The sequence below is a fragment of the Onychomys torridus genome, chromosome 13, assembly GCF_903995425.1.
Source record: "Onychomys torridus chromosome 13, mOncTor1.1, whole genome shotgun sequence".
Lineage (NCBI taxonomy): Eukaryota > Metazoa > Chordata > Mammalia > Rodentia > Cricetidae > Onychomys > Onychomys torridus.
In genome coordinates this window covers 11,310,002-11,336,098 of record NC_050455.1, presented here as the reverse complement: position 1 = coordinate 11,336,098, position 26,097 = coordinate 11,310,002, and the positions used below count along the sequence as shown (strand labels likewise).

The following is a 26,097-nucleotide window of genomic DNA, read 5'->3' as shown; positions in this document are numbered from 1 at the left end:
ATAGTAGCTCTTATCATGTCACTATGCACCCCAGGTCCCCAGACAAGGAGTTACAGGGTTTAATGTTCACTCTGCCAAGTAAGTGATACTTTGATTTGATCCTTCTTTATCTAGTCTTCTGTTCTTCCATTTTTTTGAATGGAAAGTTTCATTCTGTGCCATTTAAAGTGCATTTATTTTAATATTTACAGAGGCGCCTACCTAAGATGTTTTCCTTGAATCTCAGAGGAGACTTTGAACTTTGACTCTTGAGCAATCAAGGAACCATAATGACTATAGAGACTCTTGAAGCTGGACTGGAGGCATCTTTGCACTATAAGGTAACAAGGTTAGGATTTGGGTACTCACAGTACAGTGTTTTCTAGTGTTTCATTTGGGTGTCAAGTTGACAAGAGCCCGGCATATGATGGTTACTCTTCATAGTCAATTTGACTAGATTGTGTGCCCATGAGAATATTTTTAGAGTTTAACAGAGGGGATATGGCCCACCCTGAATGTGGGCAGTGCCATCCCATGGACTGGGAGCCCAAGCAAAAAGGGAAAACAGATTTTTAAAAATATGAAGACCGCCTTTAGTTTCCAAGGAATACAATCTACAAGAGACAGAGAGCTAGATTTGCCCCATAGACTGAAGTTTGTTAGTCTCTGGTATAAATTAAGACAAATCCAAGGAGCTCCAAGGAACAATACACTGCCTACGAAGGGGTGTGCTTAGACCCTGCTGTTCTTCCTAGTCTCCCTCATTATGCTCTATAATAAGTAACTGGAGAGAAAAAGATGGGGCTCAGAGAGCATGTGGAACTGTCTGGAATATGACAAATGAAAGGCATGAATGACTGTGACAGCCTAATCCACCTCCAGTGGGCTCAGCTTTGACTTGCCCATATGGCTGGACACTCTATATGGCAGAAGGAATGACCAAAGAAATAGATCTTTAGATTAGTTATTTTTGTATCACTGTGTCTACAATACTTGGCAGAAGCACCTTAAGGGAGAAAAGGTACATTTTGATCATGATTGAGAGGATCCAGACCGTCATAGCAGGTGGGAAGTGGCAGGGCAGAATGGGCGTGTCATGACAAGCCAGGAAACCAAGTAAGGAGAATGCTGGGTCTCACCTTTCAATGGTCAGGAACACACACACACACACACACACACACACACACACACACACACACTCACACACACAGTAAGGATAATGGAAGACCAGGAGATAACTTAATCAGTAAATTGCTTGCCACACAAGCATAAAGACCAAGTCTAATTCCCCAGCACCCATGTTAAAAACTAAGAGTGGTAATGTATGCTCGTAGTACCCATGGGAAGGCAGAGACAGGTGGATCCCTGGGACTCAGTGGCTAGCCAGTGTAACCTAGTCAGTGAGCTTCAGGTCTCAGTGAAAGACCCTGTCTCAAATACCCAAGTGGATGGTTCTGAGAAATGAAATCTCAGATTGACTTTTGACCTCCACAGGCACATGCACATGTATACAAAGATACACTCATGCACGCACACACACACACACACACACACACTCACACACACACACACTCACACTCACAGACATGCACTCAGACCACACATACACTTATATTCACACAAGAACAATGTTTCAGAATAGATTACCTGAAAATCAAATAAAGTTTTATTGAAACACTGCCCTATTCTCTTTACATATTTTATAGCCTCTTCTGTTCTATTGTCACAGACCTGAATAGTTGCAGCAGAAACCATAGGGCCTAAACCACTTACTAGCTGGCCCTTGAGGGATAAAATTTTCTGACCCCTTATATATACTATTCCATTTTATAATGGAATGCACTGTGCACATCTAATTTTATGGTTCAGTGGATCAGAAAACACAAGTTTGGCAATTTGGATATCCCATGGTCAAGAATTCAATCTGTCCCAGGACCAGGAGCCAGTCAGGGTCTCCCTTTCTAATGACTTGTCATTGGCAGTGTGTGATGCAGTCGATTCCCAAACCCCAGGGCCTGTGTTGTGCTGTTTCTGCTGTAGTTTTCCAAGTATTCTCTATCTACCACTGATGGGGGAACCACTGGAGTGACAGAGTCTATGTCATAAGACTAAGTTAGCTTAGCATATAGGTATTCTTAGCTTCTCTCCCATGTCAGGAGGGATGTCCTCATACTATAGACTTGTAAATGCTCAGGTTCTTCCTCACTCACTGGAAGCATAGACTGCACCATGTCCCCATTCTTCTCCAAGTCTGCTTCCTTGAGAACTCAGTTTGTGATTCCCTGGAAATTACACATAGTGGCATATAGTTGTCCCAGATACATTATACAATATATATTTTTTATTTTTCACAAGTGAAAAATTTAAAAGTATTTGAACCCCAATACTATGTATTTGCTCCAGTACAGATGCCATACCTAGAGCTGAAACTAGGCTCAGTATCACTCTGTGAGACAAGAATCTCCAAAGACTATGAATATATATAAATGTAATCCATTCATCCATCCACCCATCCATCCAAGTCACAATGAATGTGATTCTCAAGTACTCAGGATACATTAAATCCAAAACCTTGGGTAAATGAATTCATGTCTCTTGGTCTAGCATTTCTATGTAGTGTATGTTCCTTGGACTTCCACTTGTTAGAAAGTTCATGTGATTCATTCAGCATTTCCTCCTTAAAGATGCATTTCTCCCTCTGTACATGATCTGTTGGATCTGATTCTCATTCTAGGCTTAGAAGGAAGGAGAGAGTGTGGAGAAATGACATTTATTTGTAAACTTCAGAAAGACTTAAATATCAGCTCACTTACGGTTTGAACACACATTTTTCCTCTGTTGGGAGTTCTGCTCTTACCCACAAATGACCCTACATCCATTGTACCCAGGGTTAGTTCACAGCCATATCTACTGGGTAACAATAGGATAGAGAGGTTGTTTCAATCATACCATGGTGGATCTGGTCCCCTACACATACACTTAATTGAGTTTTCAAAACTTTTAAGCTCTGTTTTCCATCATAAAGGCTTTGTAGGGCCTGGAGAAGCCAAGTGACTCACTACAGTTGCTATAGCAACTGCATACCTCAGCTAGTTCTTTCCTACAGCCCTGTAACTTTCACTGTTCTCCATCCTCGGATACCACCTGTGAAAATTTGAATGTCATAATGGCACCACATGAGATGGCTTAGTCACATCCGGTATTTCTCTGAAAATGCATTTATTCCTACATCCTTAAAATATGAGACACAGATTCCAGAATCTTATTTCCAAGGTATCTTTTCTTGTGACAATTACAGAGCCAATCACAGTATCAAAGTCCAAGCCAGAAACAATTGGCACAAAGAAAATTCAGAGTAATTCTAAGAGAACTGATGGAAGAACTATTTTTAAAATTGAGGACATGATGATTAAAGACTACAAGGATAATCACCACAGAACCTAGATGAACTCTAGGCCTGAGGAGATAGGAGGGTGTATGACCTGACACTCTCAAAGAGTCATGTAGAGATGTAGTGTCCAGTATTAACTTGACAGACCCAAAGGATGACACCATAGGGAACAGAGAGAGATAAATCCTCTCTTCCTGAGGATGTTCATTGGTCAACTCAAGTATAGCCAGTAGGAAAAAGGCTCATTGGTGTAGAAACAACATCCTCCAGTGAGAACATATGACCTCCAAAGGTAAAGAGTAGTATAAAAAAGATAGAAAGTAATTTGGAGAGACAAATAGAAACTATGTACTGAATCACACAGACCAAATACAAGTATGCAGATTGAATGATAGGATCCCTAAGCGTGTCCTCAGGACATAGTAACATGCTCCAGGGCTCTAAAAATCTAGCAAAGAAGTAAACTTGTTGCCCAGTTACGCTAAAGTAAACACACATGTAGAAAAGCTTTGCTAACAAAGATGAATCCATTTCTTAGTGCCTCGATTGTTAACATGAGAGCACAATAATGAAAGCCTTCAAGGTCAGGGATGGATCAAGCAATCATTCAATACATTTAAAACAAACAAACAAAAAGAATAAAAGGCAAAAGAAAAATAGCCATGATGAAAATAATAATTCAAGATAAAAAGATACTCAGGTGGGGCCCAGATTAGTGAGTTGCTCAAATCTCATCGGAGATGTTTCTTCTTGCAGTTCATGGAGACTAACACAAAGACCAGCACATGGACAATGTGCAAGAGACTCTGGCACACTCAATCCCAAAAGGCAAGGTCTTTATCAAATCCCTTCCCTCAAAGCTCAGGGAATTTGTGGAAAAGGCCGAGGAAAGATTGTAAGAGCCAGAAGTGATGGATGACACCAAGGAAGTCGTGTCTTCCAGCCATAACAGGACTGACACATGTTTGAACTCACAGACACTATGGCAGCATGAACAGGGTCTGCCCAAACTCAAGTCAGACACAATCCCATCATTGAGGAGAGGAAGCGAATGCCTGGTCCCACTCCTAAGCAAGAAGCTCTTAGCAGTATTGATACCTTCTGGAAAAGAGAAAATCAGTTTTCTGTATTTAACTGTCACTGGATACATCAGCCATACTCCAGGGGAGGCCCATGGCCAGGAGTATTTGGCCAAAACAAAAAAGAGTCCATGTATTTTTGTGTACTTTTTTTTTATTATGATTTGGAGGATTTTGTCTTTTTGTTTTGTTTTATTTTGTTTTCTTGAGTTTTTGTTTTGTTTTGAGAAAGAGAAAGAATATGAAGTTGGATGGGTAGAGAGGTGGGGAAGATCTGGGAAGAATTTGGGGAGGGGAAAGAATATGATTAAAATGTACAAAAAAACTTTAAAATTAAAAAAAGAATAGTTTTTAAAAGAATGTAAGACAGCTAAGTGGGCAAAGACACTGGTTATGCCAGCCTGGTAGCCTTGAGTTCCAGCCTCCAAACCCACATAGAGGCAGATGGAGAAGATAGACTCCATAGGCTGTTTTCTGATCTCCCGACATGCTCCGTGCTATATATATGCATTATACATGTACATACACAATGAGCTTTTAAACTTTTGAGAAAATTTAGAGGATTTCAAGACAAACAAGGAGCTTCAAGAAAACAACCTCTAAAATCTACCAGTATCCTGAAGGGGAATAAAAGTCATAACCATTTAACAATAAATAGCTATTAAAGCACAAAAATAATAGCATTCAAAATAGTCTGGGCATAATACTGTAAGATAATAACAAAGACGTGTTCAGAGGATAGAACAAAGGAAAAAAATTAGAGAATCTAAAGTACAATGTGTTGGCTTCTGTAGAACAAGATATTAGAGGAACTTTAAAGAAGGGAGAAAATTTAACAAGGACTGAAAATTTCAACTCTCTAGAGGTTTGAAACCTTATTTTCAGATTAATGATTATACGGGATGGGAAAATTAGAACCAAAGAACATTTTTTACAAAGTCCCAAAATATTAGTTATGCTGAGCAGAGCCTTTCACAGCATAAAATAAAGCTGCTGAGGCCACAATGGAACTGAACTACTCAATTGCAACATCAAAAGCTAGAAGACCCTGGGTCTTCAAAGCAGACATTAGAGAATCCAATTCACTTCACACATATCCTCTTTGAAAAATGGATGAACAGAAGATGTATACTTAAAATGGGAGGCGAGATTAGACCAAGCACTAAAGCAGGGTTCAGGACAAGGGCATGCATCCCAGGGAAGCAACAGAGGCCAGCCCCAGGGCAACAGCTGTATAGCAGAAACACAGAGTGGTCAGGAGGATTGGAACTGGAGCCTGGTGTTCTCAGTGAGGAAAAGACACAAGATAAAGAAGGGGGACCAACAGATAATCTTCTCAACTTCAATAAAAATAAATTACACAGAGAGCTGTCTTGCAAATATGCTGGATAAGGGTTCTGCAGACGCCTCTGTCCCCTGTAGCCACTTGCTTCAGCCAAGCTTATCCCCACTGTATTCTTTGACATTGCGAGCCCTTGGCCCACATCTCCTTCCAACTGTTTGCAAAGTTCCAATGACCAAAGTCTTGTGCTCTGAGTATTGGAGAGAAAGGGTTTGGATATAAGGGCTCCTCTTCTCACACAATTATCCCAGGATTCATATGACAGGGTGGCAACTTCACAGGCCATAATGGCCCTGGCAGCATGTCCATCTATAGGGAGAAATTTAAGAATGAAAAGTTGATTGTGAATTATACAGGTCTTGGCATCTTGTGAAGGGAAAATGCTGGACAAAACACAAATGGTTCCCAGTTTTTCATTGGCATTGCTGAGACTGAGTTACTGGATGGCAAACATATGGTCTTTGCGAGGGTGAAAAAAGGCATGAGCATCATGGAAATCCTAGAGTGTTTTGGGGTCCAAGAACAGCAAAACCAACAAGAAGATCACCGTTGCCAACTGCCCTTAACTTTAATTCTTTTGACTTCTCTGCTCTCACTAAGGTTCTTCAGGGTCCGTATTTTCCTTATTCCCCTCCAAGATGAGCAGAGTTAAGTTTATTGATTATGAATAAAAACTAGGTAAGAAATATATATATATATAATAAAGCTATATGTAATAAAATGAGTCAATCATCATTTGTGAAAAAAAAACTAAAAGGTTGTTCATGGAAGGAAATGTTATCATGATACCACATGTGACTCCACTATGAACAGTATTTGCATGGTAAAATAGTAACTATTTGTAGACTTAAGAATGTATGGAGAGCTAGGCAGTGGTGGCACATGCCTTTAACTCCAGTACTCAGGAGGCAGAGGCAGGCAGATCTCCGTGAATTCGAAACCAGCCAGGTCTAGAAAGTGAGTTCCAGGACAGCCAGAGTGGTTACACAGATAAACCCTGTCTCGGGGGGAAAAAAAAAGAGTATATGGAGAGTGTAGGGTGGGAGTGATGGCCATGTAAGATAAACACACCCTTGACTACCATCCTAGGGAGTCCACTGGTGATATTTAAAATGATACAAGCAAGAAACAACTGTACAAGTCTATTGTTTACCCCTCCTGAGTCTGTCTTCTGTCAACTCAAACCAGCTCTAACCTTGATTGATTTCTTTCTGTCTGGGGAGTAGTAGGTGAGGCTATAGACAGGTTCACATAGCCTGTATTAACCTCACATTTGTGACCCCTTTGCCTCTACTTCCTGAGCATTGGGACTATAGGCATATGTCACCATGCTGGACACCAGGCTAACTTCTTATACTGTTCTAGAGCTGGCCCAGCACAAGGCAGTGCAATGGGATATCAGAAGGGGGATCTGTAGTGTCATGTGAACAGTTAATTAGTTCTCTCAGAGAGAAAAAAAAAAGAGCACTGGTTAGAAGCATTTGCCCATTTCCATGGTGTGAAAACAATGCCTAATTTCAAACCACTAACTCTGTGCTTCTGCACACAGAACCAGGCAGAGCTGGATACAATGGACCCTCATGAGATGCCAGGACTCAGTTCCAGCACTCTACTGCATGGAGTATAGTTCCTCCTTTCTCCCAAAACATGTCTTTCTCTTCCAGATCCAGGACTGGCTCCAAGAGGGTCTCCATCTAGTCTTGCCATCTTTATCCCAAATTCCACTTAACAATAAAAACCCATGAAGAAACAACTATCCTGCTATAACAGCTGCCATTTTGCTACAAAATCTTCGATTATCTTAAAATATGTTTGAATAGATGCTCGTGGAAGAAGCTCCTACACAAGGGGAGCTTTCTCTCACAATCTGAGTGAAATTGGAGCAAGGCCTGAATTGAAACAAGCCAAGAGAGAAAGCCAAACAGCATCAGAAACCTTGACTGACAATCAGATGCCCATTATTCGTGTGTTAGTGTGTGTGTGTGTGTGTGTGTGTGTGTGTGTGTGTGTGTGTGTATGTGTGTGTGTGTGTGAAAGAGAGAGAGAGGGAGGGAGGGAGGGAGGGAGGGAGGGAGAATATGCAGGTACTACTTAGAAGTATTATGAAAATGTCTTTATTCAAATTAAAAGTCACAAAAGCTTGTTAAGTAAACCATGGCAAGATACAGGATGGTGTGGGTGTGTTGATGATAAAAGTTTTGTAAAAATCTGTCAATGCGGAAGGATGCAGGCAGCTTGGACCATGGCATTGTCTTTATGATAGCACCATCATGATTGATATTATCTGAGTAGTAACAGAGAGACCCTTCAAAAGGCAAAGGGAAGATCCTAAGGGAAGGGACACTAGCCCACTGGAGCATGGCTCTGGCAGGCCTTGCCCTTCTCCCAGTTGCCTCTACCTTGCAAACAACCATTAAATGACTTCCCGATGCTAGCCTCCAAGGTCTATTCCCTTATTTGGCCACTTCCTCCTCCTGAGGCTGACTACCAAGGTCCAGCTACCAAAGTATTCAAGTCCAGTGATCAAAATCTCACTTTGGCTCACCTAATAAACATGCCCAAATAAAATTAAACACCTCATCCTAACACAGGGTTCCCTTATAAACTGCTGTTTTCCTACGTGCCACGTCTGTCTCCTCTCTATCCAGAGGCCATTCTTTGTCCTCTGGGACAAATGCCCCTGCCCCATTTCACAGGTTCTCTTGCCCTTCTCTCTCTCCCTCTATCTCCTGTCTTTGTCCTGTATCCCTGGCCTCTGTCCCTCTGGGGCAAATAAATATCCTTTGTACTGAAAACTTGGTCTTGTGGGTCCTGAGCCAGATGGATACTTTTCCTTTCACTAAGCATAAAAAAAAAAAAAAAAGAAGAAGATGTAGCTGTTACACATCCATTGTCCATAGAAAATGACTTAGGAAAATAATTTCCCTTTTATCCTAAAAAATTTCAAGCACATATGAAGATTGGAGAGAACAGTGTGCTTAACCCTCTATACATCTATGACTCAACTTCAAAACTTATTACTTGTGGTCAATCAATCTTATTTCATTTAAACCCATATCTAAAATCTCACTCTAGCTCTGGCTTATTTAAAACCAAGCTGCAGGAGCTAGAGATAATGGCTTAGTGGTTGAGAACACGTATGTTCTTGCCAAGGACCCAGATTCAATTCCTAGCACCCACATAGTGGCTCACAACCATTTGTAACAGCAGTCACAGGGCGTATAAAGCCCTCTTCTGGCTTCAGTAGACAACAGGCATGCATGAGGTACAAACAACACACACATCATCACTTAATCAAGAAATATCAAAACACATAAAATTTTTTTAGAAGAATTGAAAATAAGCCACAGACATTTCATATTATTTGTACAGCCTTATTCTGTACCTCCAACAGCTAAGAATTCTCTTCGAACATATCTGCAGCATATTTGCATTCCTAAAATTAATAATAACTACTTACTGTCAAAATTGATGGGCTAGTATTGTAATTTCCCCAATTATCTCACAATTTCAGTTAAAAATTTTGATTAAATCAGAGTCAAAACAATGACTAAACATAGCTATTGTGTGGCTTGCTTAGAGTCTCTTTTAATCTTTAGATTTCTCTCTTCTACTTGAACTTTTTCTTGAAATCTCCCCTCCATTTCTTACAGAAGAAAACTCGTCCCAGAGTCTAGACTGACTTTGTCAGCAAGTGTTCATAGACCGGCTCCTTCCTCTGCTCTCTTGTAACCTGGTTGATGGTGTGGAGCCTGGGTCAGATTCAGGGTCCGTGATTTTACATAGCCCCCTCTAAAGATGATGCCAGGTACCTCTATCATGTAACATACGACTCCTTTTTTTTTTTTTTTTTTTTTTTGGATTCTCACAGCATTTGTGATTATTACCTAGATCCATGAATTCAATAGGGCTTGTCTAACAATGATGAAAAGTCCACATTCACTGACTAATCAGAATATAGTAACTATGACTAAGAGGTATTTTCATTCCAGCAATTAATTATTCTAAGACACGAGTATTGTTTTGTTTTTTAAATAGGCAGGATGTTTGAATTTCTCTCTTTACGTACCAACTTAAACGTTAAAGCTGCTCTTTCATATCTTCCAGTGATGATTAAGAGGTTTGTTCATGAATCTATTTAATTAATTTCAATCCAAGATTAGCTCCTAAAATTGGCATCTTTATTAGTTTTGGATGGCTTCTTTGCTTTCCAGTAAGAATATTCTGGCTGAACCGGCGATGGACACAGACAGACTTTTGGGTCTGTGGTGGCCACAATCAAGCAGGAACTGCAACCCTACCTGGGCCTGAACCTGTAGACCTAGCCTGGGCACCAAAGAGAGCAGAGGCAACAGCTCCATGCTACCCCCTAAGTCTGGGGTGGGCAGTGTTCAACCAAGCACCTTCCTGTCACAAGGAGCCCTAGCACTGGGCGGTTGGGCACCATTGTGGGGAGATAGAAAAGAGCAAGAGGCAGAATGGTTGTGGGCTGGAGAGAGAGAAGAATCTGAAGAGGTGAGGGTGGTGAGGAACAGCCTGATGTGCATGGCCATCTGGCCACCCAAGTCCTGGGAGATGTCTGGGCCTGGGCTATAGCAAGGACCAGTTCTGTCCTGGGCCCTGGAGCAGCTGAGGGAGCCTGTGCTAATGTCTGTGGCCCCTGTCATCACTGGCAGTGGTGCAGAGGCCTGTGGTCTAGGCTACCACCTGGGGCCATGTTGGTATCCAAGGGCCACGCTGTTTCAAGGGCCATGCCGGTCTGAATGGTCTGTGCTGTCACCCAGGGCCATAGTGTCATCTGGACCAGGACTGCTTCAGAGGGCTATGTCTGGGTCTGTGGCCTTACAGCAACCTCAGTCTGAGTTGATGTCCAGGGCTCCTGCTGTCACCAAGGGCCATTCAGATGGCTGGGGTCTGGTCAGACACCTCAGACCATGTCAGTGTCCAAGGACTGAGCCACCCTCAGGGACATGCTGATCTGGGAAGCCAGGGCTGCCACCTGGAGCCATGGAGATCTCCAGGCATGGGTCCATGGCTTTGCAGAAGCTGGGTTCTGGGGTGGTGTCCTGGCTTCAGTTATCACCAAGGGCTCTGTGGATGCCTGGGGTCTGACCAGCCACCTGGAACCATGTTAATGACCGGGGGCCTTGGTGCAGTCAGGGCCATGCTGATCTGAGGGGCCTGTATCTCCACTGGGGCCATGATCCAGGCCCAAGATGCCAAAGGCCTTGTCTGGGTCTATCCTGCTGTAGCTGGGGTGTGTGGTGATGTCCGTGGCCCATGTTGGCATGGAGGTCATTGGAACCATGCTGTGCGGAGCCAGCTCCGCCCTTTACTGGCCCTGGATTGGCTGGTCTACCTCTCTGGGTATTGCAGCAGGTGAGGGGCCCCTGCACTGGGGAAAGATGGCCCCACCCCTCACCATAGGCATGCACCGTACCTGGACAGCACACTGGAGCTGACCCTGTGATCAGGGACACAGGTGAGCCATCCCTGAGAGCAGGAGAGCAGGAAAGCTGACCCCACCCCCTTCCTATACCCCCTACAGCAATCTGGAGTGAGGGCCCTGCATCTTGCCTGGGAAAAACTGTAGAGCTGGCCCTGGCAATATGAGTGCAGGGGACCCAGAACTGAGGGCCCAAGAGCAGAACTGGCCCTGCTTCTTGCTGTAGGCTGCATTGAGTGAACTAGCGAGACAATGCTGGAGAGCTCTTCAGGGTAGTGACTGTGAGGGAAAGTTTGGGAGCTGACCAACCCCCCTACCACCCAGGCCCAGAACCAGGGCTGTGAGTTGGCCCACCCCAACATCCACTGAATCTATGAACTGTTGGAACATATAATTGGGACGAGCCTACAGATCCAAAACACCAGGATCTCTCGAGGAGCCCCAGTGAAAGCCCATTATGAGTGGTGTAGCAGAAGCCAGAGGCCTCCAGCCAAGCCAAGGAATACCTGCAAGTAAAGATGAGCAGACTAAAGGGTAAACTGTATGCCTCAACCGGCCACACTACAGCTTCCACAAGATTCTTCTTTTCTTTTCTTTTTGTTGTTGTTTTGTTTCCTTGTTTTGTTTGGGGTTTGGTTTTTCTCTTAAATTTGGTTTTGTTTTGGGGACAGGTTGCAAGGGCAGAGGGCAGATGTGAGGGGACAGGGAGATAAGTGAGATTGGAATGCATGGTGTGAAATCCACAAAGAATCAATAACAGTTAAAAAAAATAAAAGAATATTATGTACAAAGTCCTATTGATATTTGTCATCAAAACCAAGAGCGTGAAATTTTCGTTTAACCTCTTTCATATTAATTCTGTATATTCCCTTCCCCCACGTCACAATTCCAAATAATACAAGCATCATATTTATTTGATTTATCCCATGATACACGCTAACAAACAAAATAAGAACAGGGATATCAGCATCTCACAGGCACATTTAAAGAACACCTTGAGGACTGCCAGAAATTATTTTTGAAAAGCTAAATATCCCATGAGAGCAAGAGAATGAAAAGAGCAGGAAGCAGAAGCGACAAGTTGAATGTGGCATGATTTGTGCCCCATATGTGGTAAGCTCTAGATTACGGATCATTATATTTGCTGTGGTCCAAGAGGCTGGCTGTGTGCTGTTCCTATGGAGAACAGCAATTTTTAGTATTCAAGAGCAAAATTAATTTATTAAATAGTATTTATTATAATGTTTCTTCTAATAGATATTATCAAGAATTCAGACACAGCACATCAAAAATATTGACATTGTTTTGACACTTTTTTTTCTTTTTTTTTTTTTTGGTTTTTTGAGACAGGGTTTCTCTGTGTAGCTTTGCACCTTTCCTGGAACTCATTTGGTAGCCCAGGCTGGCCTCGAACTCACAGAGATCCACCTGGTACTGCCTCCCCAGTGCTGGGATTAAAGGCGTGCGCCACCACCGCCCAGCTTGTTTTGACACTTCTGAAGCCTTTAACTTCATAATTCTATGCTCTAAAGCTAAGCTAGAGACAAGCCAGTGTAGGGGTAGCAGTGGAGGTCAGCTGACTCTAGTCTAAGGAGAGGAATCTCGTGCCTCTTTAGAACAGAGCCATCAAGGACAACTACATCACAACACGGGGGATCCTCAGGAGAAAAGTCAAGAACACTGCTTAAACAATTACTAGACTTACCACAAAACCAAACCAAAACAAGGCTTAGCCCACAGAAGAGACTTTCACCTACACTGAGCAGCCAGGAAGATCATTTAGAATTAGCTCATTTTTATCCCAGCAGTCAGAGGCACTTTTCTCTCCTCTTACAAACTTAGATCTCACAACGTATAACTTGCTTTCCCCCCCTTCCCATCATTTAAACAATGAGTTCATTTCATTTCTTTCAGCCCTTGACCTACAGATCAGAAGGTTCAGAAGTGGTCTGTGAAGGAAAAAGTTCATGGCCATGTGACTTAAAGGTTAGTCTAAAAGCATTTGTCTTCACTGGTCTTCTTGAAAGGCTTGGAGGATGCTCTTCCCTCTGCTCACTAAATCTGGTCTGAGTCTTTCTTAAGGGCTACATTTCTGCCTGCTGACTTCCAGGGAAACTGCTAAGTACCAAGAAAACATGCACTTAGCAGCTTTTAGTCATGACCATGCTAAGAAGAGCCTAAAAGGATCAGACCAGGCAGGGGAAGGATGCAGAAAACCTCCTCTAGGTCACCATGGGACTTCTGCACCTGTTTATAGAGAGAAGGGCACTTAGATTTCGTTATAGGCCCAGTTTAGTTTAGAGAATCGTGACTGGCAGGGAACGCGCATGATGGATGGCGTGGTGATTATGGCTCGCACAGGCTGTGTGTATTTAAGGTCGTGTGTGAAAAACTTCCATCGCATCCCACTCTAACAAGCCTATAAACTGCCACACAAGAAATAGAGATGACATTCGAGTTCTCTCTAATCTCTGTCTCAAGCATTACATCCATGGAGAGGATTTCTCCACCTTTTTGTGTCTGTGTTGGTGTGAGAGTGGTCTGGAGACTAACAGATGGTATTAGCTAGAGATGTTTTAACACATAGAGACAAATATAATTTGCTTATTGTTTGTGGAAACATAGCTTTTCTAGAGGAATAATAGAAATCATGGCTTCCACTTACAAGGTTGAGCCTTGTTCTATTTAACTTGCACAGAAGGTATTTTCATCTGTGTTTTATATCTGAAGGAACTGTGAGAAGTCAAGTGGCCTACCCAAGGCACAGCGCTTGTGAGTAGAGGACATGTTTAAGTGCAGACACATGGGACTGCACAGCTCCCCAGTAGAAAGAATATTCTCTATCTGCAGTGGCATCATCTACATTAATGTTTGCTCTGCACCTTGAATTTGTCTTGTTAATTCATTAACACCTAGAAGGTGGATCTACACCCCAAATGTCACATCATGTTCTAAAGCTGGTTGGTGCACACCTGAAGTCCCAGCCCTGAGAAGTAGAGGCAGAAGGACCACAGGTTTGACGCCAGTGTGGTCTAAATAGTGAGATCATGTCTCCCTGCCTGTTTGCCCTACACACCAGAAATGAAGAAGAGAGAAGGGAAAAAATAAGGAAGGGAGGGAGGGAGATGGTCTAATGATCACTTAGCATAATTAGGCATAAACTCTGCTCTCTAGGTATTTGGATCCTAGGAAGAATATGCTCCCAGAGTTGAGTGTGTGCAAGCATCTTGTACATTTTGAGAAGAACAGATTCTAAACCTGCACCAGTGACAGTCGGGTGAATCCTGCTTGCTGTGTGATATGTTTCAGAAGTTGGCAATATAGTCAGAAAGTGTGTAGCCTTGTTGACCTGCTTGGCTCAATCTCAGGAATCAGTTGGAGTAGTATGGTCAGTGAGAAGAGCACACAGGTCAGTTTGACCTTCCTCACTTCCTCCAAGTTTGGCCCGGGAGGACTAGTTGACCTTCACTGCCATTGGTGTTATTATATACTAAACAAGATAAATTACACATCCTTTGGCGTTATTATGATAACCCCAAGGAAGAACTTTAAATTTCCTTGTAAAGCTTCTAAAACATGGCAGATGTTCCATGAGAAAGAACTAACTTTCCAAACATCCAGTTTAAGGAAGATTTGTTAATAAGTAACCTTTCTTGAGCTGTGTTCAGAAAAGTTCCAAGATGTATTTAGTGAACAAAATGAGTATGAGAAAGATAAATGGCACTTATGGTTTTTAACTGTTTATGAAGGGGGAAGGGGGAGAATAGGAGGTAAATGCAACTTCAGCCATTGACTTTCTATGCTTCTGTATTGATTTTACAGCATATGCATGTGCTCGAATATTATTTTTATAAAACAACAACAAAAAGAGAAGAGAAAGACTTGCTGAACCTTTGCAAGTACAAAATAGATTTTTGAAAGCCCTAAGGAATGACTTCCTGCAACATCAGCCACTCCTCCACCCTTCTTTTCTCACAGATGAGAGCTGCTCTGAGACTACACCAGGGATGCTTTCTGTGCTGCTGCGGACAGTGGCTGATGCCAAAAACCACACGTTACCACAGTGCAGAGAGGAAGTGTCATCGGAGTGCTCAGTACAAATGCCACATCCATATCGCTGCTCCGTCCCACAGGGCTGCCACAGACATCCCAGAAGAGAGGGCCAAAGGACTGCAAGGGCCAGATCAGGGAGGACCAGAGTGAAGCAGTGACTTCTGGGTGTGGTGAGGGTGCTGCACTCACAAACTCACAGCGGCGGTGAGTGCCTTCACCAGACCTGCACAGGGCCAAGCCAGCCAACATCCCAGCCTAGCATAGGGAGAGACTCATGAGCCCCCACTCCTAGCTGAGAAGCTATTGACAGGTGACGGGTTCTGGAGAAGGGAAGTCAGTTTTCCTAAGGGACGTGGCCCCTGGTCGGTTGACCACACTCCAATGGATGGCTCTACACCCAGGGGTATACAGAAAACACAAATTTGACTTAATGGCTTATAAAAAGAAAAAAGACGTGGAGCTGGAAAGGGGTGGGGAGATGGAAATGGACCTGGGAGGAGTTATGAGGAGAAGAAGTTGTGGTGAATATGATCAAAATACACTACATGGAATTCTCAAGAATTGGAAAAAAATATTAATTAAAAGAAACAGCCCATAATAAGGTGGAAGGGGATAGGCATGCCAAAAGGCACATGCAACATGATGTAAAAAGTATATATATTTGCACATACACATTCATACAGACATATATATGTATGTAGCAATTATAAATAAAAGAGGCAATCAACTTGAGAGGCATTGGAAGGATTCAAGAGAGATTATCTGGAGGGGCTGAAGGGAGATAAATAATTTTATGAATAAGGGGAACAACACACATGAGATGTTTTTATGGGATTGACAAAGTGGAAACACTAAGAAAGGGAAGACTTCCTCCTTCAGAATCAGAACCTGGCAAAAGTGGTCGAGTTACAACCTGTGTTTACTACAAGGACAGAACCTGTTTAACTTTGGAAAGTGCTCAGGGAAGACAAGGTTGAGGAGTAGAGATCTGCATGACATTAGTGATACTTATTCCTGATTGTCAACATGATAGGACTGAGAATTGCCATAGAAACAAACCTCTAGGAACTTCAGTGAGGAATGATCTAGGTTATGCTAACTGAGGTAGAAAGAATCACCCTAATGATAGTGCCATTCCAGGGGCTGGGGTCCTAGACTAAATGAAAAGGAGAGAGCAAGCTGAGTACCTGCATCCATCACTCCTGCTTGCTGACTACAGATGCCATGTGACCAGCTGCCTCCCTGAGGTCCTGCTGCTGTGCTCTCCCCTCCATGACAGACTGCACCCTCCTGGACTGTAGCCGAAACAAATCCCTCTTCTCTTAATCATCAGTTTCTTGCCAGGCATTGCGTTACAGCAATGAGGAAAATAACTGATGTGACAACCATCATTATTTATACAAACATGCGTGCCAGGTACTTGTTACCACCCTCTAGACCAGTGGTTCTCAACCTTCCTAATGCTGTCACCCTTTAATACAGTTCCTCATGCTGTGGTGACCCCCAACCATAAAATGACTTTTGTTGCTCCTTCATAACTGTACTTTTGCTACTGTTACCAATCATAATGTAAATATTTGTGTTTTCTGATGGTCTTAGGTGACCCCTGTGGAAGTTGTTTGACACATCCCAAAGGAGTCGTGACCTACAGGTTAAGAACCACTACTCTAGGAAGACAATATGGTACACTCCTCAGTATAGTGATTTGCAAGGGTGATACTTATTTTTCAGTGTAAAATTACTTTTCACTTATCATTTTGAAGTTGTTAGTAGTATAATTGGACTCACTTATAAAAATACTCATTAAAGCCACCCTCAGATCTGAAGTGAACTAAGAGAAAACCCTGGCATCACGGTCACCCTTCAGAAGTGTTCACATCATAAAGAAAAGTGTCGCTTTGAAAATGCACTTTTTCTTCCATAAAATTTAAAACTTCGGGTCAGGCCACGCTGAACCGGCACTGTATAAGCACAAGCAAGACACACCCACCTTCAAAGGCTTTACAACTCAGTGATGGTATCTATCTGCATAGATCATGGTAAAATGCCTTCCCAAGAGTTTTCATCCATGAAAACCTAAGGGGAGAAATAATGGAAAGCAAAGTAGAATTTATTAAATTGTTCTTTTATTGTACCTGCACAATCATTTCTGTCCTGATTTCCACAGGCGCACAAGAAAACCAAATTAAGTCTTGGATTTATTGCCTGCTTTGGGCATCTTGACATCTACTGCGTAAACCTGAGTCTGTTTCCTTGCAACCGTTGTCAGGGGCATCTTGTATTTCTCACGGAGAAATCATATAACAAAGAGACAAAGGAGATTAAGGCAGTAGACAAATCGGGTGGCATCAGTAGACCCAGCACTCCCCAGCCATAAGATAGCTCTTCTGGTTCTCAGATCAGATTGTGTTTCTTTCAACTCTAGCAATATATTATTTTAAAGAGACAGTGCTATAACATCATGGCACAGAAATATAAACAGGAAAATAATGGAACAGATGCACTAGGAAAACACCAGCAAAAAGAATATAAATATACAAGGCAAATAAATAAGTAAAGAGACAGGTGATGTAAAGGAACAAGACGTCAAGGAGATGTGACAATCATAAGTGTCTACAAGCCTAACGACAAAACACACAAACAGAAACAGTAAGACAGTTGCAAGAAGTGGAGGAGTGTGTCAGAATCATAGCCAGCAATTTTACTATATCTACACGAGAAGCAGACTTTTTAAGAAACTGCCAAAACATGAAAAGGAAAAAAGGTTTCCATTGTAAATGTAATGATAATGGATATGCATGACTCCCTCTGTTGAATAAATAAAAAATGCCTATCAGGTATACATTTTCAAGTACCCATGACTCACTCACATAAATTGATCACAGACAGATGACAAAGGAATTCAATAGATTTGTAAGAATTAATACATTTCCTGACCACAAAACACCAAAGTTGGAAATTAATAATTGGGGCAAAAATCCAGATACTCAGATGGCTTGAAATACGTGTCCAATAACTCATCATTTAAAGAACTTCTCATGAAAGACTATAGATGTACTTTAGAACCAAATGATAGCTAGTCTACATCAAAATATTTTTGTGTTATCTAAAGATACACAATGAAGCCATGTTGCTATCAGAACCTGGAGATCTACTCATTAAAAGGGAAAGAGTCAGGTATAGTGGGACTCACTTGGAATCCCAGCTCTCCTACCACTTGGGATGCCAAGGAATGAAGATCGTGGCAAGTTTGAGGCCACTCTGGCCTACAGTAAGGAAGAAGAAGAAGTGGGGGGAGGAGAGGGAGAAAGAGGAGGAATATGGAACATCTGGGGGCTGGGAAGCTGGCTCAGCTGTTGAGAGCACTGGCTGCTCTCCCAGAGGACCCAGGTTTGATTCTCAGAACCCATATGGCAGCTCATAGCCTTCTGAAACTCCAGTCTCATGTCATCAAATGCCCTCTATTCCCTGTTATGGCCTCCATAGGCAGTAGACAAGCATGGGGCACACACACACACACATGCAACAGGCAAAATGCCTATACATGGAAAACTCTTTAAGAAAGAATTTTTAAAACGGACACAAAAACTTTGTTGGATTAAATTTGCGTGTATATGCATATAAAGCATTATTTACCATGGACACATATTACAGATAATTGAAAGATTAGCTTTGAGTCTCAAAAACTAATAATGTGCAAGGTAGTGTTGGCGTATGCCTTTAATTCTAGCACTTGGGAGGCAGAGGCAGGCCAGTCTCTGTGAATTTGAAGCCAGCCTGGTCTACAGAGCAAGTTCCAGGACAACCAGGGCTGTTACACAGAGAAACCCTATCTTGAAAAGCAAAACAAAGACACAAAGAAACAAACAAAAAACAATAATGAATACCCCTCGATACACAGAAAATCTTATATTTCCAACACTTTCATTTCAGGATAATAAAGTAAGATTTATTGTCAAATTTTGATGGCCTACCCCCAACCTTTTCTTTCATACCTCCCCAGGTCCCATAGGGAAGCCTGCTTCTCCTTCGCTGTCATTGTCCCAGTGGGCACAGCTCAGTCTGGAACCACAGGCATTCCCCATGGCTCCTTCCTCGTCCTCTCTGTTCCTTCATGGCCTTCCCCACCCTCTTTCTCACTTAGGTTTTCTGTCTTAGCTCCTCCCCTGTCCTTTCCTTGCTGGTTCACTTTAATGGAAAAATGTACTAGAGAAGGCATTCTCGTCTTCCTGAGATGAAGTCATCCCCCACAGATCATTACTGTTTCCTTTCACAGTGTTTCATTTATACCCTGATCATATAAGTTTAGAAAGCACTGCTAAGCCCACTGGGATGACTGTACTTTTCTGTTTCTGTAGTCCAGAAACGGGTAGGGTAATGGCTGACTGGGGGCCTCCACTCCCTCCCCCCCCAAAAAAAATCAAAGGCACTAAATCTCACCTACACATCAGTAAGATGCAAGAGTGCTTATTTCAGATAAAAGTTAAGTAAGTTTGCCAGTGTATATCTTGGCATCACAAAGATTTACTGATAAAGAGAACTGTATTAACTCTTTCTGGATATTATTTTTACAAAAGTTGCATGCCTTATTAAATCCCTGTCACCTTCCTCTAGATGCGCTATTTTGACATTACACAAAACCAGAGCATCACTTAATTTAATAAATGCTGGATGTTCCAAGAGGATTTCATATTTGCATTCTAAATAAGTGTTCTTGCCTCAAGGTTGCTCACTTGATCTCACCAACTGACACTTTTAGGGAAGGTGTAACAGGCTAACATGTATAGGCACTGTATGACTTCCTTAATAGCTGTTTTATGTAATCATGTTAAATACAAGTAATGCCAGATAGTTGTATCCTGAAAGAGTTTCGAAGTTGGTAACTCTTCTCACTGCTAGAAATATTGAATACATTTGATAATGATTTGTTGTTATATGAAGAACTGAATACAGTTGTAGGTACATTTCTGAGTTTAACTTGTTCGTTAAGCTTCTTTTCTATACTTAGAAGAATTTACCTGGGGGCAGTTTCTTCTGTATTAACTGGCTAGGTAGGGATGCCCGGAGAATTTGCCTCTACCCTCTCAGCTGGGTATCACTGTACTGAGAGAGCAACCTTAAAATGAAAACAAGAAGCAACTGAAAGTTCTGTTCTTTCCATACAGCCAAGTGTGAATCACATAACTAAATGACATGGAAAAGACCCCAGGAAGATGCTTGCCACCAATATTTCAGTTGTCTAGGGGTCGTGATAATTTATTCTGCAGAGGAGAAGTTGGTAATGATGTCTTTCCATAGTCTATGAAGTGATTTATCATGCTATGGTAGAACTCCTCAACTTCATGGAATCTTAAAATTGTATGCTATTATAAATACATTTCCAGGTTTGGCGTATTTGTGCATAAAACTTCTTTTGTATAGTTAGAATAATTTGCTTAGAATATTCTCTCCAATATTAAGTTGCTAGTTAGGTGTTTGAAGCATCACTGGAAATAGCCCATTGTAGACACAAAGGTTAGCCCTATTTACCTTTGGACAACACAGTCCGAGAAATTCCACTTCATCATGCCCTTGACATCAAGACTACTCTTAATGTTAAAACAGCAACAACAGCAGCAACAGCTTTGCTTAGACATGCTCTACCAAGTCACCAGCAGTGAGTAAGAGCTCATGCATTTATCTTTCTTCCTCCACGTGCTTTCGGGGCGACTTCACCCTGCACCTCTTAGATCTGCGGAAGCATGCACATGATCACACTCAATTAAATTTTGTGGACTAATTATGCTGTTCTGGGCTCTGTTTTAAACTATAAAAACAAAAACAAAACCAGATGGATTAATTCTGCAAAAGAGTCCTCTAAATGATGTTAGTGTTACTCCACATAATTACTTCAGTGACTATTAACAACTTCCCACCTGAGGGATTCAAAGGGTATATAAAAACAGAGAAGGTGGGTTGGCAAAATGGCTAAGAGCATAAAGGTGCTTGCTGTCAAGCCTGACAATCCAAGTTCAGTCCTGGGGGTCCACATGGTAGAAGGAGAGAATCAATTCCCACAAGTTATCAACTCCACTTGTGAGCCCCCCCCAGACAGACAGACAGAGACAGACAGAGACAGACAGACAGATACAGACAGAGAGACAGAGAATAAAAGTTTGGGGGGGGGGTGTTTTGTTGGTGTTTTTTTGTTTGTTTGTTTTGGTTTTGGTTTTTCGAGCCAGGGTTTCCCTGTGTAGCTTTGCGCCTTTCCTGGAACTCACTTGGTAGCCCAGGCTGGCCTCAAACTCACAGAGATCCACCTGGCTCTGCCTCCCGAGCGCTGGGATTAAAGGCGTGTGCCACCACTGCCCGGCTCAAGAATAAACGTTTTTAAAAGCAGAGAAGACATTAAATGTGCCTAATGGTGGACAGTCTCCCTGAATCCCTAGTCTTCTGCTCATCTTGTTAGGAGCAGCATCGGCAGCCCTGGACCATCTTTATCAGGCTGTAAACAGAAGGTGGAGACATGGGATTGATGGTCAGAAGAAACTAATGACAACATGAAGCTTTGCCACCCACAATGCCAAGAGGACCCCACCGTTGTCTCTCGTCCAGGTGCGTCTTGCCTTTTGACAACCTCTATACAAGTGTTGTAGACGGCTTGTGAGCTAACAAGTGGATAATATCTCTGGTTTCTTCAGTGCTTGGCAATACCTCTGAGTAAGGAGGTTTAAAATTACCCAAAATACTGTAAAGAGGACCTAAATCATTTCTAGCCAAGAAATAGCTTCATATATATAAGCAGTTTAAGATGAACCCTGCAGAATTTTCAAGTTAGAGGAGAGAATTTGTGTGGAAAAGGAAGGCATGCAGATGCCATTGTTTAATTCCTGTTTCTCTGGTGATTCTTTCCCACTTACCCCCCCCCCCGTCTTCTTCCCTGTGACCCCTAAGTAGTTTGTTCCCCATGTTTTTATCATTTGCCAGAATTCTCTTTGCATCTGTTCCAAGACAGATCAGCAATTTCACCTGTGGTGGATAACTGGGGTTGTCACCTTGACGGGACCTAGAACAGCCAAGGAGACAAACCACTGGGCGTGTCTGTGAGGGAGTTTCCAGACTGCACTGACCGAAGTTGGGATATTCTCCCCAGCTGTGTCCTGTGGCCTGGGATTCTGGGCGCGACGTGAGGGGAAAAGGACACAAAGAGCCAATATTCCCGCTCTCTCCTTCTCTGCAGAAGCAATGTGACCAGCTGCCCCACACTGCTGCCACCATGCCTTGCCTCTCCTGATGGGCTGTACCTTCACAGTGTGAGTCAAAATAAACTCTTCCTTCCTCAAGTTGGTTAATTGGTTATTTTTGTCACAGCAATGAGAAATGAGTAATTACCACAGACAGATGAGGGGCAGCCATCTCTGTGACACCGGGCAGGTGCTAAACACTGTTAACAAACTCGTAAAATCATTATTAGTGCTAATGGTAAGTTCTTAATGGAAGCAATCCTTCTGATGTCTAGTTTCCTATAAATAAGCAAAGATGTTGGGTGATACATGATTTGATGCCATGATTGGCAGCTACTAGGCTTTCCCTTACTCTTCTTGTGCTGTCAATCAAACAGGCAGATGACCCACTCTTATGCCTGTACTGACCATTTTTGAACACTCCTTAGACAGCTCAATGAAACCACATGATCATCAGAACCTCTTACCCCTGGGGGCATGTACTCGCTCAGTCAGGACTGTTTCAAGCAGTTTAGGTCTTTCTTGACAACCATTTCAATCCAGCCCAGAGAGGGGCGCTTCCCCCTGAGAGCCCTGCAGAGGGTCTACTGTGCCTGGTGCAAAAGGAACAGGGGCTTGATTGGGAACACTCATTTGCATGGAAGCTTGTTTGTCACAAAGCAAATACCCCTTCTCTGGATCCCTAAGCAGGCTGTTGGTCCACCTGCAGAGCCTAATAAGGAGATAAGCTCCTGTGTTGCAATGTCAGGTTCCTAAAAAGCTCTCCAGTGGTCCTTTCTCGCCTCCTGTTAGCAGGGCAGGCTAGGCCAGTGACCTAAGAAAGCAGCAAAGCTGAGACCACTGAGCAAACGGCTGGCAGGCTGAGCTGTAGAAGCAGCGAGATACTGACTTGGCAACTGAATAAAAGGAGGATCCATGGAGAACACCAGGCCTGCAGAAATTAGGGTTCTACAGGAACAATGCCACTTTGACTGTGGCAGCCGTGGGGGACCTGGGGCCACCGGGTTTATGCAAGCCTTGACAACCAAAGAGCTGGAGCTAGGGAACTGTCTCAGCCCGTGACAACAGAGTAGCAGGGGTGACCATTGAAGCAAAGGCCACAGCATCAACAAAGACAGCATCAGAAGCAACAGCAATGGCTGTAAAGATCAGGGTGTAAAGATTAGATAGCACAGATCTAGAAGCTGTAATGTTACCCACTGCTAGGAGCTGAGCAATCCCAGAGCCTGTGCCTGTGAGTCGTGACAATGACAACTTCCACCAAGGACTGCGGAGGGCTGACTCCCTGTGTCTCCACAGGAGCTGGAACATTTGTAGAACTAAGACGAGAGCTGTCAGACACTAGACGGTACCACCTCCTGCTGCCCCACCTGCTTGCTGCTGCTCACAGATGCTAAGGAACACAAAGACCAGCATAGGAGAGTTTCTCTCATCTATTCGTGATTTCTAAGTGGGTGGAGCAAAACCATCCCAGACCTCCAATTGGTAACACTCCAGTGACTCTAGCTAGCAAATGTGCACCTATGTCCTGCACTTTTACTCCCAGTTCTATTCTGTTCTTGCCAGCTGTCTGTCTGATGTAATTCACAGGTGACTCAAATTTAAAATGCTCACGTCCAATCCATTCTCTCTCTTCCCCATCACGTATTCATTAGGCTCCTCTTTCCTCCCAGCTGTTAATGGGATCGTCACTACCAGGGTCCCAAACAAGAAATCCATCAAGGATCCTCATTGCTAGTCAGGCGTGTCAGCAGAACAAAGTCAATTTAATAGTACCAGGCTGAGATAAACGATGTTACTTACTAGATGAGACTCTACCAAGTGATGAGACTGTCGATAAAACCCCCACTTGCTGGAAGCTGCTCTGTCCCTTCAGAGTCACGTTGCTTCTCCTCTAGTGTGACTTATCATAGACTGACATAAAAGTTGGATGTTAATTGTTTTTTCAGTCTTTATATATGCCCCTGTGTACTAACTACATGCCTACAGACACTGGATGTCTTACAGTAGGATGTGCCTTTTGTTCCTATAAAGTCATGATCATTTTTGGAGAATTCCTTTGCCCATGATGGGAATGAATTAATCAAGTGCTGAGGATTTCAGCTCCCTAATAAGTTAGATATTAGATAAGTTCCCTTGTTTACACTTCTGGGAATATATTGTTCTAGTTAAACCTTCTGTGATCTGTCACCAGATTTTTCTCTTGCCCTTGACTTGTCCTCCATCTTTTCACACTCAGCCTCTTCAACTCTATTTTGTGTGCTCTCTCCAAAATTCAGACCTGATCTTGACACTCCCCTGATATGGTATTCCAGAAGCCCTCCCTTACACAGTAGATAATCTATTACAGGCCTTCTGTGATAAAGCTGATGTCCCTCCGCAGGATGGGCATGGCCCTTTGTGATCTGAATCCTGTCTATTTCTCTCTGTCATCTCAGCTACTCCCTACCTCAGATCTCAAGATACAGCAAAACGGAAGTACTACAGTAGCTCTCTCCTGTAGTGGGCTGCTCTGGCCTCAGTGGTATCCCACACACTGGCCGATTCCTAATCTTCTCATGCCTTGTCATGGTCTAGAGTCTTGTACTGTAGCAGCATTCTCTAGCAGGCCATCTTCTCCAAAGAGGCTGGATTCCTTTCCTAATTCTTAGCAGGCAGGAGACTCCCTTTGCAGTTCTCCACTATCATGCTTCCTGTCCCTACCCTTGCCCAGGATTGTAATTGTATTGTTTCTGGCTCTCCCATGAACACATCTTTCTGTCCCTATCGGCTTGGAGGGTTCCTCACAATTATGAATGTTATAAATACTTATTGAATAAATAAGTGGATTGACAGATGGATAGATGAAGAGTGGGTAATGAGCTATGGGCATTTATGTGCAATTTAATCAAAGTATGCTTAAAAAGTTAGTCAAAGGATAGAGGGACACCTCATTGTTTCCCTTTTGGAAAGGCATTAATTCCTGTGATAAACACATCAACAATTGGACACATCTGTCTGTTGTTTCAACAATTTTGATACTTTCATTTTCTCTTATTAAACTCTGTCAAATTAGAAATGTAACTGGTCCCTGTTGGTGGTGGCACACACCTTTAATCCCAGCACTCGGGAGGCAGAGGCAGGCAAATCTCTGAGTTTGAGGCCAGCCTATTCTACAGAGCAAGTTCCTGGGTGGCCAGCCAGGGCTACTACACAGAGCAACCTTGTCTCAAAAAGTATATATAACTGGTAAATTGGAGCATAGTAAATATTTTCAACTCAGTATATTTACTCTTATTAGGTGATAGGTAAAACACACTTGTGGTATTAGAAAGTAATGTAAAAAAGTGGAGTCTCTGTTAATATTTCATAAATTTGTATTGTTTTTGGAGAGTTCATTCTCATTATATCAACTTTTAAAAAGTGTGGCAACTGACTTGAGTCCTTGGGAAAAGGCCAACATTGTCAAGTGTAAGTGTGACTTTAAATTATTCAGCATATAATGAAAAAATATTTAAAAGGGGTAGGAGGAATTTACATTTCCACTACCATTGAAGTAGTAAGAAAAATATATTTAAGGCATCTGAGGTAGTGCTAGATAAATG

At 42.6% G+C, this 26,097-nt stretch overlaps 1 pseudogene; it reads left to right on the top strand.

Moving 5' to 3' along the window:
• The first annotated feature begins 269 nt into the window (after window positions 1-269).
• Window positions 270-6,357, top strand: LOC118594943 (annotated as a pseudogene).
• The last annotated feature ends 19,740 nt before the right edge of the window (window positions 6,358-26,097 follow it).